The following is a 15,850-nucleotide window of genomic DNA, read 5'->3' on the forward strand; positions in this document are numbered from 1 at the left end:
ACAGGAACCAGTAGGGTGAAAGATCTGAGTTGCATTTACTTGCTCTGCTGCAGGATGGAAGTTAACAGAAGAGACTTTTTACAATACAAGTACTCAGCAAAGTGATCATTCAGCAATGTAGAGCTTTAAGGACAACTGAGTTACTGAGGGAAATAAGAAAAGCTATTGCAGAGAGCAAGCTACTTTATGCTCATTTCAGTTATCTCTCCCTAGCCTCTTCCCCTACAGAACATCGACCGTGACATGAGTACTTGGATAATAAATTCATATGGCTCTCTCTGCTGGTCATATTGTAACATTTAAACACAAGAAAAAGTCATTTTATTTCATTTGCTTTATATATTATCCCAGTGGAGAGATGCCTGGCAAAATTAATTTCAACAAAAAAAAAATTAAATATCTTCAGCTCTGAGAAAGATCAACGAGGCGACTAGTGTACAGCAATGATATTTTATTAGATGACATCTCTCATAGGTACCCTGACTAATGTGCTAGAAAATAATAAAATTGGCATTAATGACTAATAATCTAAACAGTCCTGGCCTTGTTATTCAAACACCTGCAGCACAAAAAAAAATAAAAATAAAAATAACCTCACCAAGGCACTTATACTGTTATGCATTTTAAGAAGCCTTCTTTTAAAATGGGCTGTTACCCTAAAAATACATTTTGCCTAACAAACAAGATGTCTTTATCTCTGGTGTTGCTAGGAACATTCTAATTAATGATCTGATTTGTCTCTAAAATGCAAACCAGTCACCTATTATTCTGGATTTCCAACAGAGAAAGGAGAGTTAAAACCACTTTGAGGTTTGTGGCAAAAGAACAAAGGTTTCTTTATTCACTAAAGTGAATTACAGTATATCTGCTTAATGTTGAAATGCCAACTTCCACATTTTTGCACAATAAATTCTTTTTATGTTTTTCACGTCGGAAGAATCATGAAGTGTTTTTATATAAACTAGATGGGTGCTCATTTTATATACCTCTAAATTGCAGGACATTTAATGACCATTATTGGTCCAAACCACAATTAGTTTCAGCTTAATTTCTCATCAGAAACAGTACACTAAGAATATGCACTTTTATACAAAGTAACTTAGTAACTTAGAGTGGTTGCAATTCTGCAAATCTAAGCATTGACTATTTGTTAAAAAATTCAGCTGTGTACCCCAGGTGGGCAGAATACAGCAACTGTATCCCCATCTAGAATTTGAACCTGGAATTCACTGGTGAACGGTTATAATCAGTACTGTACACTCTTCCCCTTCAACTCACAACAAACACATTTCTAGTACCCTACTGGATCAAAGACACCTCTTCAAGAAGTAACTCAATTTTTCCTTCTCCATCCTGAAAAGTCTGAGTCTTACCGAGAGCTTAGGAGGTCAGGCTTCGAAGTGGCATGTTGACATTTCCAAAATATGGAAGTAAACAGAAGTAAGCAGTTTCCTACTCTGTAAGAACAATAGGAATTGATGTTTTTGCATCACAACATCCATACACAGCACTGGCATAATAGGGGTAGGGTTAAACCTCTATGAAACCACTCTTTCTCTCATGCAAAACCTACAATATGCAGTGAAGAGATGAATAATTCTGGACTGTAGAATTCTAGTATGTTCCTGTATCAGGTAGTGTTAAGAACCAGGTCAGTGAGTTGTCAAGAATATTCCACAGAGGCTTAATGTGCTTCTTATTCAGTGCCTGAATGCCAGTAAAGTCAACTACTGGAGAACAACTTACTGTTTTTTTCTCTTTGGCTTTGGCATTGCAGGACACAATCATACTGAATCCCAGCACTGTCTCTCTGCCCAGTGCAGCAGGTTTTATGTCGTCACATCAGCCTTTTCTTCCCCCAGGATCAGAGCATGTGCACAGGCCATAGTTCACCCTTAAAGGAGAGTGGGCCTTCAGATTCAGGACAACATGTCAAATGGATGTTCACTGGTAGTCAGGGACCTATTCATTATGCTGGGGGAATGCTGGGGATGACAGATTCTGGGACTGAGTTCTGATCAGGTGCAGACTTATGCACAGTACATGTGCCCGGCACTTTCAGCACGTCACAAGCACTCTTCCAGTTCCCATGCCCATCCATCCATCAGGGTCAGGCATCCTGAGTCTATCCCAGGCACAAGGGAGTGACACCCTGGTTCGGACGCCTGTCCATTGCAGGGCACACGCAGACACAAACACAGACATGCACACACATCATGGCCAATTAACAGAACAGCATGTCTATGACTATTAGGAAACCAGAGCACCAAAAGAAAGCTATTTGAAAATGGGGAGAACATACAAACTTCACACATATAGCAGCACAGATCTGAAATTGAACTAGGGCTCCAGCTCTGCGGGGTAGCAATATTAACCACTGCATCACCCTTCATATTTATGTATTTCTAAAGGTTAATTTTTTTTAGTTTGTCAGTGTAGGATGTCCCTTTAATCCTGGAATGTTTCTGGTTGCAAACTTGTGCAAAGTATTTTTTCATGATCCTTGGATTTAATTTCCCTTTAAAATAAATGACTCCTCACACACAGCATTGTACAATGGTAATTTCTGGACTTTCAGGAGCTGCTGGAGAGTCTCTTGCTGGTCCACTTACCACTTTGATTTTCTTTGGATGACTCGTCCTGGTGACAAAGAGGTCCAGTTTTGCTGAGCTTCCAAGTTCAGTAGATGTTTAGAGCTTAGAGCTTAGAACGTAGAGCTTAGATGTCAAATGAACACCCAGAATTTTTTCCTCACCTTTCACAATTCTCAGTTCTTTTTCTCTGTATATCTCTGTGTAAATTCTACTTAATTAAATATCATTATGTACCTTTCTGATTTACCAGAGAAGGTGTTGTCCTGTTATCTTCATCTTCCAATTTTTCTTCTTATAATAGTTTTTTATAATTATGTAAACATTTCATTAACTTCACATAGATAACATCACAGTTCTCGGTTAACCCAGTGTCCCAGTGCTGTGAAGTACAAATGATATCCACCACTCCACAGTGCTTCTCTGTGCATGGGTACAACTCCATTTATCAGATCCTCTTGGGAGTGATGCAAGATGGGATGCCTCCTGGTGGGAACCAATGCCACTACACTGCCTTTAAAAAAAAGCCCACTTTTGCTGTCTTGAACAGATCACAAACATTACACTAAGCTTTTAAATCTCAAGGCTCATTGACCGCTGACATATATACAATATAGGGACAAGTACAGTAAAAAAAGAAACAACGTCATTATAGCCTCAGGTAAAAGTGGTGGGTTATATAGAGATCCCGCTAGCTCATTAAATCAAATTCCCAGATGTTGAGAAACATAAACCCAACATTGCACTGTTAGCAATATTGTAAACCTTGAAGTATCTCTTCCATTTATTTCTGGTAAGTGCTGTGGCAACCAGGAGCCTGTCCTGGTTCAGGTTCGGGTCCTGGTCCTGAAAATCGGGTGCAAGATAGAACCAAACCTGGACAAAACACTTCCCAGGAAACACCCACTATGCAATTTAGAGACACAAATTAACTTAACAAGCACATGTTGTGAAAGAAGGAGGTGAGTGCAACACCTAAATCTAAATGGATATCAGAAGAACTTGGAATTTCAGAAACAGAAAGAGCTGTGAGTCAACAATGTTAATTGCCCCACCGTTCAGCTACCCTCACTTCATCACTCTTTCATTTCTCTTTGAAAACCTCCATGTGGATATCAGCTTCCTCTCTTTTGTCTTTTCCTTGCCTTCATGTCTCGATCACATGTTCTCTTCCCCACCACCACCTCGCCATCTATCCCACCATCTGCCCAATTTCGCCTCACACTCTGCATAACACAACACCCTCCAAACTCACACCCTCAAAAAATGCCTGTGCCCCTCCAGTCCGAACCCCTTTCCTCTCTTGCTTCTCAGTTGGCTCATACTCCATTACTCCATCCTGCTCTCCCACCCACTCTCTTCCCTCCCCTCTCTCTGCCTCTCTGTGCTCCCTTGCATTCAGAATTTCAAAGTACCTCGGGGACTTCATTATGCCACTAACTTGAAATAAATAAAATACAACTGCGGCCGGCAAAATGAGAGATCTATAAAAATAACTTGGTGTAATGAGGTTTCCTTGCGCGCTCCTCTCAACAAATCCATTACCAACACACAATCAGTCCTCCGTCAGCCATCTAGCCTGCCAGCGGGCCTGCATTTTGCCTCTGTTTTTTTATTTTTTTCCTTTCTATTTTTTAAAAGAAATGTTGACTATTTACTCATCGCCTATGCCCATGTCCTGGGGGACTGAGCAAACCAGCGGACTTCTTTATATATACAGTACAGTAACAGCGCAAAGCATTCTATTCTCAATCTAATTCCATTTCTCTCTCCAATTCACAGTCTCTCTCATCTTTATAGGCTGAAAATGAACCCGTGTTGATTCTGAGCACATGTATTATTTGAAAGAGGCACCATTTACGAATCCCAATGTGTATTTGCATTACGAACCACCCATGACCTTTAAACGATGCACTGTAATTCATACTCTGACTCAAAACAGCACGATTTTTATAAAAGTCTATGACTGACTATTGCTCTTCTCTGTATTAACTATTGTTCAACTACACTGATTTCCAGCACATTTAATGTGCCCGTACACAATGGTATGCCTCTCTGGCACTTCTGTGATCACCAAACATAAACATTGGCTCTTTTCAGAATATTTCATGCTAAATCAATACTAGTTTCTTTACACCTGCAACATTAGATAATAGACAGATTGTTTGCCTAATAAAAAAATAAATAAAGCAAAGAGGCTCTGTTTGTAAGAGCTGTGACCCACAGCATTCCTGTGTTTATAAAGCAGCTCAACCATGTCACAACCACTTCCTCTCAGGGCAGAGGTTTCTGTCAAAACCCTGCATACACATGTGTGCAAAACTCAGGCAGTTTGACTTTCAACAAGCGAGGTTTGTGTAGAACCTGCAGCTGCAACCCTGTGTCACTTGACCACAGTAAATTAAGATTCCAGCTAAGTTTTGGATTCAATGTGTTTTGAAGGTCATGTGAAGACAGGCATGAGTCTCTGGGTTAATACTGTAATTAGCCTGTATTTCACCAGATAATTTAGCGGGTTCTTTTACAATTATGACCATGGAGGCACAGTGGTTAGTATTGCAGCACTAGGTTCAATTGCTGGGGTGCTATCTGCATAGAGTTTTTATGTTCTCCCAATGTTTGCATGGGTTTCTTCCAGGTACTCCACTGGTTCATTGGTTCTCGGAGAACTGGTGCTGGTGTGACTGTGAGCATGTCTGTCCTGTTGCTTGCTGGGATAATCTCCAGCTCCTCTGCGACCATGTATTGAATAAAACAGTTAAAAAATGGATAGCTGGAATTATAACTGACCAAGAGGTTAAGACCATTGCTCATATGACAAAGCAGACAATAAAGGAAAAGAAAAACAAGAACTGCATAACATTACATGATTGGGCAGAATTAACTGTGCAGGTGGCATACTAAAGAGGTGCAATCGGACAAGTGAAAGCACCCTCTGATATGCAGGTGGATAGTTTCAGCTCTGCAGACTGTTTCAGTTATAGGCAGTAGTAAATTGAAATGATTTGCACCCAAAGTCAGTACTTGCTCTTGTCAAGCTCTTTTTTTATTGATATTACTGCTTTTTACATTGTATGAGAGTAAGGAGAACTGTAATAAATTATTAAGACTGGCAGGTGTTTTTCCTAGTAATGATCTCAAAATTACTTTGAATCAACTAATATGCAAAGAGAGACAAGAAATCAAAAGATAAATGTCACAATGATGAGTGTGGTAGGAGGCACCAGTGATAAAATATCTAGCAGAACAATAGTATCCAAGTATCCTCATAATCCAAAATGGGAAACAAAAACATTTGAACTAGTGGATAACTACAGGAAGAGAAAACAAGACTTGGAATAAAGGAAAGCACATTTCGACTTTAGCTTGTGATTAATGAGTATGACCCTTGAAAATTAAAGCAGTATTAAATGAGATACCTACATATTTCTAACCCGTGACTTGCTCTAAATTTGTCTTACTTAAAGTGACGTTACTAAGGGAGCAGTTTGAATTATTTATATTGGACAGCACAAATATAGGCATAGCAGTGTTCAGGAGATGACATAGCTAATAGAAAGCCTGCACAGCTTTCTAGTACCTAAACTTCAAGACACCATTTACTGATAATAATGTGGGTCCTGCTGTATACAATGTTTGTGTCATTGGAGTAAAAGAGGATACAAGAGTTACCCATTACCTGAGCTGAGTAACTGGAAGAGGCTGTGAAACAAATCTGTCAGATTTCCATATGCAGTATGGAGCTTTTTAAGCAATTCAGTATCATGAGAGGGGTTTATATCTAATGCTATGCAATGTTTTCTGAAAAACTGAGTGATCCACAGTATCACAAGCCTTAAATAAATCTCTAAATATAAATTAGAGGGGAAAATGCAGTAAAGAAGGCCTGCAATTATGCCCTTGTTCCTTTGAAGGACTATTCCAACTTCACTGGTAAAGTGTAGTGATCCATTGTAAGCTAATATGCAAAAGAGTTTGTTGCATGTTAGCTGCACTATTGCCTCCTAGAATGTCTGTCCTCCAGTCTCAATTTCACACTTATAATCTCAGGATTTCGAATATTTTTCTTTAGGGGAATATTAATATACTGCATTATATTAATATTCCATTATAGACACTGTACAGTATAATTGAAAATTAATATATCTTGCTTTGTACTGTATTTGCATTGCCAGTTGTCTCTTTGTCATCTACTGTACTTGTTCTCTTTTAGGCCTTCATAATAGATCTTCATGTATGCAACACAGTTGGATGTAAATCTTACAAGTTGCCTGATTGCTACATGAATAATTAATCACATAGCATAATTTTACATTAGCATGCAAGCAAGGCTGTCAGTGAGATCTATTCTATCTAGATTAGTGCTGTTAGCTTGTTAATTGTTGGGTCACTGTCAGATACCACAGGATGATGTGTTCTCCCAATATACTAAGATTTTTTAATGAAAATTCTACATCATTTCTTCGCATATCATGTGTTGTATTCGCTGAAAGCATTACCCACAAAGACTGATTGCAAGATCTAAGTATTGCGTACGTTATTGCAGCTTTTCTGTTTTGTTTCACTTAAATTGCAGTTTAAAAACCATAGCTCTAGTCCTAGTCATATGTAAAAGATCAGTGTTTAAATTCTAGCCAAATAAAATTTTCCAAAGAGCCTACCAGTTTGGCTTTGTTTGCATCTCATTAGTGTGTAACATACATCTTTTATTTCCATAAATTCTGAGCTATCACTTGAAAAAAAACCTCAGTGCTGGTTCATAGTGCTTTGTGTCCTCTATTGACAAAAACTAAATTTCAGTCTAGACAGGTAAATATTTAAATGCTCAACAAAGCATATTACCCCATTGCCTTGCTTTTGAGAGTGCTTTCAGGGAACCATTTGCTACATGGACAGCTATGCATTCTCTTAGCCTGAATGGCAAATTTCCATTTGAGTGGAAACAACATGCAGGAATCATTCATACTCCACACAATGGGATACAAAATAATGAAATTGCATCTGATATAAGTTGTTCTTTTTAAGCCAACAGGACAATGCAACAGAATTGGAAACAAAAGTTACAGCAGGAGCTGCTAAGGAGGAATTGACCATTTGGAGATTATCCATGTAAACTCAAGCACTCTTTTCTAAAGAGGAAAAAAAAGGGCCACAATTTGCTCGGCTGGCAATATTTCAGTCCATAGTCTGATTGTCAGATTATGAGGTGTGTAGCCACTTTAACAAGATCTAGATTTTTGATCTTGAATAATCACAGCTTGTTTGTCATTTTTATAATTCATTAGCAGGATAACCAGACAAACATGGTTTGTAAATAGCCAGTGCTTTAAGATGTCAGACATGCATTTTTTCGTACAGCTCAGGCAAACAGGATTTATTTGGTTTGCCTGCAATGTGAATTTCACATCTTATCTATCAGACGCTTTTTAAAACACTGGTATGACAGGAGTCACAGTACAGCTGTGGTGGGCTTTGCTCTGCATGGAGATCTCTTATTACAAGGTTGATTAGTCACTAATCCCAGAAACACCCTCTTCTGACATTGCTCCATGGAGCCATAAAGCACCTATCTAAAAAGAAATAATTCAAACTTCCAGTTTCTGTTCTGTGTAGGTGTAGTTTGCGCACGGAGACTTACGGGAGTCACTCGCGAAGAATCAGCGAGAAAAACAAATTAAGTCCAATTAAAAATACAAAATCTAAATGACTCTGTGATTGTGACTCGTAATGAGGCTCATGTACAATGGCCCCAAGAGATATTTGTAGATATTAGGCCTGATTTTGCAAAACTGGCAGAGTTTACTGATGAGGAAAGACAATGCACACTCTCATTAAAGTGTTGTGAAAATTTAAGTCAAAGCTGTTGAATCAATCCAGAACATTTGATGTAAGGTATTGCTTCTGAACTTTATTCAGTGCTACCAAAATATACAGTAATTCTGTATTTTCTTGCTTCCACACACAAACTCATGTTCAATGTGGTATATACAGTAACTCCCCTGTTACACATACTGTACATAGCTTTGGTAAAGACATCCATCCATTTCTAACTGTTTCTTCTGATTCAGGGTCATATGGGAGCAGGTGACTATTGTGTTGGATGTGTAGATGACTGTCTAAACAAATTTTCAGTGTGATGTAATCGAACATAACATATTACCAGTTCCAAAACCATAATCTTAATTCATAAGACAGCAGAAAATTGTCAATTGACTCAAAATTGGTGTACAGCCACATCGCTCTAAAAATGTTTCACATTGCATTTTAACCCCTAATTGATCTATCATTACGGACATTACGGAAGTAGAGGATGCAGAAGGTGTATGGTCTATTTTTTTACTTAAAGTTTAAAGACCAAGCAGTAACTGGATGGCTCAGCTAGTATTGACTCAGGTTGAGTTGTGTGGTCATGAGGTGATAGTTTGAGTCTGTGCTGTTTCACTAGTGGACAGTGCCCCAGATTTGCCAGAGGATGACAGAGGATTGGAAGAGTGTCACTGTGGCAGGCTGAGCATTAGCTGTCAAAGGTCCTCGAGGTTCCTGGTGCAAATAGAGCTCTCGCAACCTGCCAGGCATTAGCAGACTTTGCAGGCACATAATGATATCAGTGCGAGATGAGCCAGACCTCCAGACAGGGCTAACTTGTGGAGTTGTGTCAGGGGTTGTGAAGTATTGTGTCAAAAAGGTGATTTGCCCCTGGAAGTGGATGTATCAGAGAAGAAAGTCCTTCTTCTCTTCGTGATGGCGCAGGAGTCAATGCCAGGCAGACAAACATTGAAACAACAGACAATTGGATGGTCTCATAATAAAAATAGCAAAAAACAAATGCTGAAAAAGGAATTTTAGTTACAATAAGAATTAGAACTAAAACTATAGTTTTCTTCTACTATTTTTGGTCTCAAAGTAAATCCCACACATCCTATTTACAGTTAAAATTGACTGTACAAAGAGAGAGACAGAGCAGCTTGTTTTTGTGACTGGAAATGATCTACACAGAGTCTCAAAGTGATGGCACCTCATGAAAAGAGACTACCATTATAATTGGAACAATCCTTCTCTGGGCTTCAGACAATTTTATATTTCTTAATCATTAAAACTTGATTTCTCTAACCCTAAGGCACAGAACATTAGTACTGATACAGAAATTGAGTGGTTTAAGTGAATACATTATTATATAGTTCTCAGGAACCCTTTAAAATGTTGTAGTATCATATAGTAAAGAATTATGCTGTATTGGTCTCATCCCAGTTTTTTATGTCATGGAATCACAAGGATAATTTGGGAGATCACCTGCCTGGGTTTCTTTAGAACCATCTATTGACAAAGCATTAGAGCCTTCATCTGGTGTTACACTGATCTGCTGCCCTCACTTGGTGTTGAGATGGTGACATGCTTGCCCACTTCCTGTCAGTTCTCTGTGTCAAGGGCCTTCCAGAATTTGTTTGGAATGTTTTTTCAACCCCTGCAATTTGTCGCTGGAGGCAACTCAGAGAATCGTGAAACCGAGAATACTTTGCAGCACGTGCAGCAGAGCATACAGCCAGTCAGTTTTAGGAAGAACACTGAAAACACGAATGATTCACTCTACTCCTTAGTTCACATTAGGAATGCACCCCAGGCTTGGCCGATCTGAGAACCCAATTAATAATTCAGATCAGTAACTAGACACTAAGCCATTTGAGCTGCTGAAATCACTCTGATTTTATTCAGAGTGAAGTCTGCGTAGCTGGCTTGTGCAGGCTGTGGGGATACCTCCTCACAAAGATGATGTTTTGACACGCACCAAGGCATGTCTTAGACAAGGTAAAGAGTAAAAGGCTACTTTTCCAAGCAGGTGTTTTTGAATTCCAGGTTTTTTCCAAGCTGTACCATTGTCACCCTAGCTTGTGTTCTATGATTTATAGCAAGTACTGTAGCTGTGATAATGCAGTGGACAGTGCCCCAGATTTGCCAGAGGATGACAGAGGATTGGAAGAGTGTCACTGTGGCAGGCTGAGCATTAGCTGTCAAAGGTCCTCGAGGTTCCTGGTGCAAATAGAGCTCTCGCAGCCTGCCAGGCATTAGCAGACTTTGCAGGCACATAATGATATCAGTGCGAGATGAGCCAGACCTCCAGACAGGGCTAACTTGTGGAGTTGTGTCAGGGGTTGTGAAGTATTGTGTCAAAAAGGTGATTTGCCCCTGGAAGTGGATGTATCAGCTCACAGCTCACCACACTGAAAGCACAACTGAAAAAGACATGCCAAAGCCCAGGGACACTGCAAGGTCTGACTTCCACTGGCCACCAATCCACTGGACTGTGATTTTTTCATTAAATACAATGTCATTTAATGAACTTTCCACATCAAAAATGTGTTAATTATAATGAATAAATAGTGAATTTTGTTCATTTGGTTGACAGTAGGTTAATGATCCCAGAATCCCACTTGATCCTTTCTTAAAAATCCCTCAACATTAGCATCAATACCAGTGTTAGGGAGTTTTTTCCAGACCTCTGTGATTAATTGCTTAAAGAAGGATCTTCAGATTTCCTTTTATATTCCTGGGGTTTGTGTTATTGTTAATTTGGAAGATACACCTTTGATTTACTTGGTCAGAACCTTTCAGGATTTGGCACATCTGGCTCAAAACCTAGAGGGGATATTTTGAATTCCTTTCTGAAACAAGCAGGATTTTATACCGTAGTGCTCAAAACTTAACATAATATTCCATGTTTAACTGTGGCACGGAATCAACTTTACTTCTGTTCCTTTAAGTTTTACAACTTTTAACTGCATTTCTAAAGGTTTTGTTAATTCCCCACTTCCACATGCATCTGTTATTCTAATTTGATCCCACCCATTTCATATCTACAACTTGCATTTGTACAAATTGCCCATTAAATTTAATTTGCCAGGTGTCTGTCCAGAGCAAGAACAACAATATCTAATTTGAGTAAATGAACTCACATCACTACTTTGTACTTCTTTGTAGGTTAAATAATAGTTTTCTATTCCAAATCAGATAAGGTAAATAGTTGAAAAGACTATAAAAGGCCATCCAAATAAAAAAAGACTTGGTAAATGAGCTTTCAAACATTACAAAAGAGGAATTGCCAATAAGCGTCCCTATACTCCGGAAATCAGAGACAGTTAAAAATGTGTTTTTCTGCCTTCTGGCCCTTTTTCTACATTTAAATATCCGCTAATGACAATCCCAGTAGGGAGACTAATGGCATTACAAAAGTAATTAATGTATTTTGACCACAATTTTTCATTCTCTTTCACGCCAGCTTAATTTTTTTAACCTCTTCCACTATGAGAAGAAGTAGTCAAGATTTAAGGGAAACTGTTACTGGTTCAGGGTAGGCCGATGGCACACCGGTTAGCATTCCTGCTTCGCCACCCTGATCAGTTCTGGGGTGCTATCTGTATGGAGTTTGTATGTTCTCCTCATGTTCATGTGGGGTTTCTCTGTGTGCTTCTGTTTCCTCACACAGTCCAAAAACATACTGGTAGGTTAATTGGCTTCTAAGAAAATTGACTGTGGTGTGTCTGTGTACCATTGTGTCTATCGGTGCCCTGTGATGGACAGGCATTCTGTTCAGGGTGTACCCTGCCTTGCACCCGTTGCTTGCCAGGATAAGCTTTGGCTCCCCCTGTGACCTTGAACTGGGAGTAGCGTTTAGAAAATGGATGTGCTGTTTGACGTTACTGTTTCAGTATTGGTGGTTTTTATATCTTCCGTGGTAGAGGTGAATGTCTGTTGTGGCTGCACTGAATTTCTGAAACCCCATACAGGGTATCCCAATTCTTTTTTGTGTTGTCTGTTTTTAGTAAAATGTTGCCTTGCTGACTAGATAAATAACAGATGAGTTCATCCAGCATACAGAGCATAGAACATGTCAGAAAATGAAAACAATTTATCCTATCTGTTATCCATTATTGTTGTTGTAACCCACAGCCCATCCCAGAAGCACAAGATAAAAGGCAGGATACGTTCTGGATAAGATGCTTCCTGTCTGGCTCTGTGGAGGGTTTAACATGTTAACGAGATTTGTAGGTGGGCACATTGAAGGCGCCTGCCAGCTTGTCTCATTCTCATCCAAGCAGGTGCTGGGGGTGCTGTGGGGAAGCCAAGTCTTAGAACAGTGGGCAGTTCCAAATTGGATGAGTTTCAATTGGATGAGTTTTTTTTTTCTCCACAAAATGTGCAAATGAGCTATAACCAGCCCTCACAGAGGAGAGCCCATGAGCCCACGAGAGTGTTCCTGTGTACTGTACATACAGGTCGAAGTAGGACAATTGGATAGGGACAGGGGGTGGGAAGAGGAGCTGATATGAAGGCATGTTGTGAAGAAAAAATCTATACACTCAGTATATGAAGTCCACCCATTTTCCCACGCCTTTCAGTGCCTTAGGGACGAAGGAGAAGATGGGTTTTGTGTAATCACAAGCCACATGGTTCTGCTACTTAAGGGGGAAAGAAACAGGCATCAAATCAAAAGAAGAGAAATGCATCTTACAACGCTCTTGTATTCCAAACACGCCATACTGGTCTAGCATGAAGAGCACGTTAGTCAATCTGACTTGATAATGTCTGGCCAGGGACATCACTCATTAATACAGCAAAAGCTTTTTATGTCAGCTGAGTTCTCAGCAACAAAAGTTGGTCTACTGATTAAGAACTGCATAATTACAATAATTCTAGCTGTGCTTTGATGCGTTTATAGGTGCCTGTACAGTACCATTATTGAAGTGAATGGTTTGATTATTCAGCTGTAAAAGATCTAACACCCTATGTAAATAAGAAACATCCATTCATTTTCTAACTGCTTTATCCAATACTGGGTGGCAGGGGAGCCTTTCCAAGTAAGCAATGGGCGCAAGGTAGGATACACCTTGACAGGATGCTAAACCATCTCAGTGCACACACAGACATGTTCACACCAGAGCAAATATCCCAGAAGTCAATTAACCTACCAGTATAACGTGAAGGAAACTGGAGTGCCTGAAGGAAACCCTATCCTGGAGCAAACACAAGGAGAAAATACAAACTTCATACAGATAGCACCCCAGGTCTGGAATTGAATGCAGGGTCCCAGTGCTGTGAGGCAGAAATGCTAGCCACAGCACCATTGTGCCACCAAAAAAGAAACATAATTAGGGGCAGTGTGGTGGCTCTGTGGCTAAGGATCTGCTGCTGTTGTTGGAAGGATGCTGGTTCATATCCCATGGCTGGCAGAGAAATCCTACACTGTTGAGCCCCTGAGCAAGGCCCTTAACCTCAACTGCTCTAGGGTTGCTGTATAAAAGGCTGACCCTGTGCTCTGACCCCAATCTTTTCTCCCTGTTTGTTGGCCTCATGGGAAGCAAGTTGGGGTATGAGAAAAGACAAATTCCAAACAGTAAGAAAAATGCAACACTGCTGCAAATGGCTGAACAAAAGTCTATTGCAATAAGTTGCAATCGTTTTTTAAATCAAAATGGGGGGGATAACAATACAGAACATAAAACAAACGGGCATCAGTGAAAAAAATAAAACAGCTGCCTCTTTGGACTGAAGAGCCAAAAAGACAAGTTGTGTTTTGGGCCAAGCAGAAGGAATCAGCAGACTCCTTTACAAAGACTGGCAGTCAGGCTGACATGGGGTTTCCAGGTTTCATCACACACAGAGCCAGGGAGATCCCCTGTTAATGGGATTAGACATGCTTCAGTAAATACCTGGTTTTGTCAGTGTAGCAGAAACAACAGCTGTGTGTGGAGCAGCGGACGTCTGGACTCTCGATTAGCATGTGGTGACTTTGCTGAGGCAGAACCTCGCAGGGGCCCTGACCCACAGAACTGCTGCAGCCAAGACCGTGTGTTCTGATCCGGCAGTCTCTCTTCTCTGTGAACGACAGTTGAAACAGCTGAGCACTGTTGCCAAATGGAGAGGAGAGGCAGAGGCTGTGTGTGTAATGTCAGTGAGCTCTGCCTGATTTACTAGTCTCTGAGATAACACTGGGTTAATCTCCAGGCCATTGTGTGACTCTGAACAACAAGCTGTCGTGTTTACAACGATTCCCGTGGCACATGTGTCAAAACCTAAAAAAGGCAGAGTGATGCATTTATTTTTCTGAGCCATGGAACTTTCTGACATTCCGGGCATGTTTGTCATTGGTGCCCGTTGCTTGTCAGGATAGACTCCAGCTCCACCATGACCCTGCAGAGGATAATGCAGATACAAAATGGATAAATGTTAACAAAATCTGCTGCAAAGGCCAGTTTTGCCGCCTTCAGTAATTTGCTGTGAAGTCTCATTAGTCTAGAAACGTGGAGTTTGGCAGGTGTACTGTATAAATGGTTGTGAGATTTTTGAAAGGTAAACCATTTTGTACTAGGTGTTCATGTTTTAATAAATGAATATGTGTTGTGGTTTACTGCACCATCCTAAAGCTTACCCCCATGTAATCATGAATGATGATTACAATAAAACAGTAAAACAGTACTTAAGGACTACTGACTTATAGTAGGACTTGAAGTAATTCTAGTAATAGCAAAGTAAAGTAATAATTAAAACATGACTTTTGCAGCATAAACCATGTTGCGAAAATAGGTGTCAAAGGTTTATTTTCTTACATGTATATCACATACAGAGATGTTTCCACCATGACTGACTTCATGATTCATGATTAACATTCAGCTTCACCTGCTCTCACTGAAAACTGAGACAAATTTTGGTTCCTTTTTTTCTGAACTTCTTCCCTGCAGACACAGATGAGCCTGCATTGCCCACTCATTGCTGTTTCCATCAGCCGGCTTTCAATGAGCTAGATCAAAACTCGAAACATTAGCTTTTCAGCACAATGTCTGGTGGAATGACCTCATCAGGGAAGGACAGCGGTTCTGAAGGGAAGAGAGAAGAAATTATGCTTCATGCCATCAGAATGGAACTCAATTGAGCAGATTAAGAAACGTTAATGAATAGACAGTGCAATGTAGTTGGGGTCAACTGGGCTTATTAGCTTGTAATAGGAGAATGAAATGGATTAGGGATTAGAATTTGAGTGCTGCCTGCCTGGCATTTGTTTTCTTTTTCACACATGGTGTCTGCAGTCACGGATGGCGATAAGAGGATCTAATTACCATTGCTTTTAATAATGTATTGCTTGCCCGTTAATGCACTCCGTATTGTAAAAGAATCCAGTTAACCTTTAATTAGAGAGGGATAGAAATTGCTCCCTCAATCAACAGCAGAGCTATGCCTGTGAGCATGCATTCAGAAGGTCCTCAAGAATC

The 15,850-nt window shown here is 40.0% G+C and overlaps 1 long non-coding RNA gene across 1 annotated transcript in view; it reads left to right on the forward strand.

Moving 5' to 3' along the window:
- The window catches only part of LOC138241882 (uncharacterized), a 54,460-nt gene extending 38,837 nt beyond the window's left edge, over positions 1 to 15,623 (forward strand). Inside the window, exon 4 of the long non-coding RNA XR_011191162.1 lies at positions 15,323 to 15,623. This is a non-coding gene — a long non-coding RNA (uncharacterized lncRNA). The remainder of the gene's footprint in view (positions 1 to 15,322) is intronic.
- The last annotated feature ends 227 nt before the right edge of the window (positions 15,624 to 15,850 follow it).

This window comes from Lepisosteus oculatus, chromosome 11, assembly GCF_040954835.1.
Source record: "Lepisosteus oculatus isolate fLepOcu1 chromosome 11, fLepOcu1.hap2, whole genome shotgun sequence".
NCBI classification, from domain to species: Eukaryota; Metazoa; Chordata; class Actinopteri; order Semionotiformes; family Lepisosteidae; genus Lepisosteus; species Lepisosteus oculatus.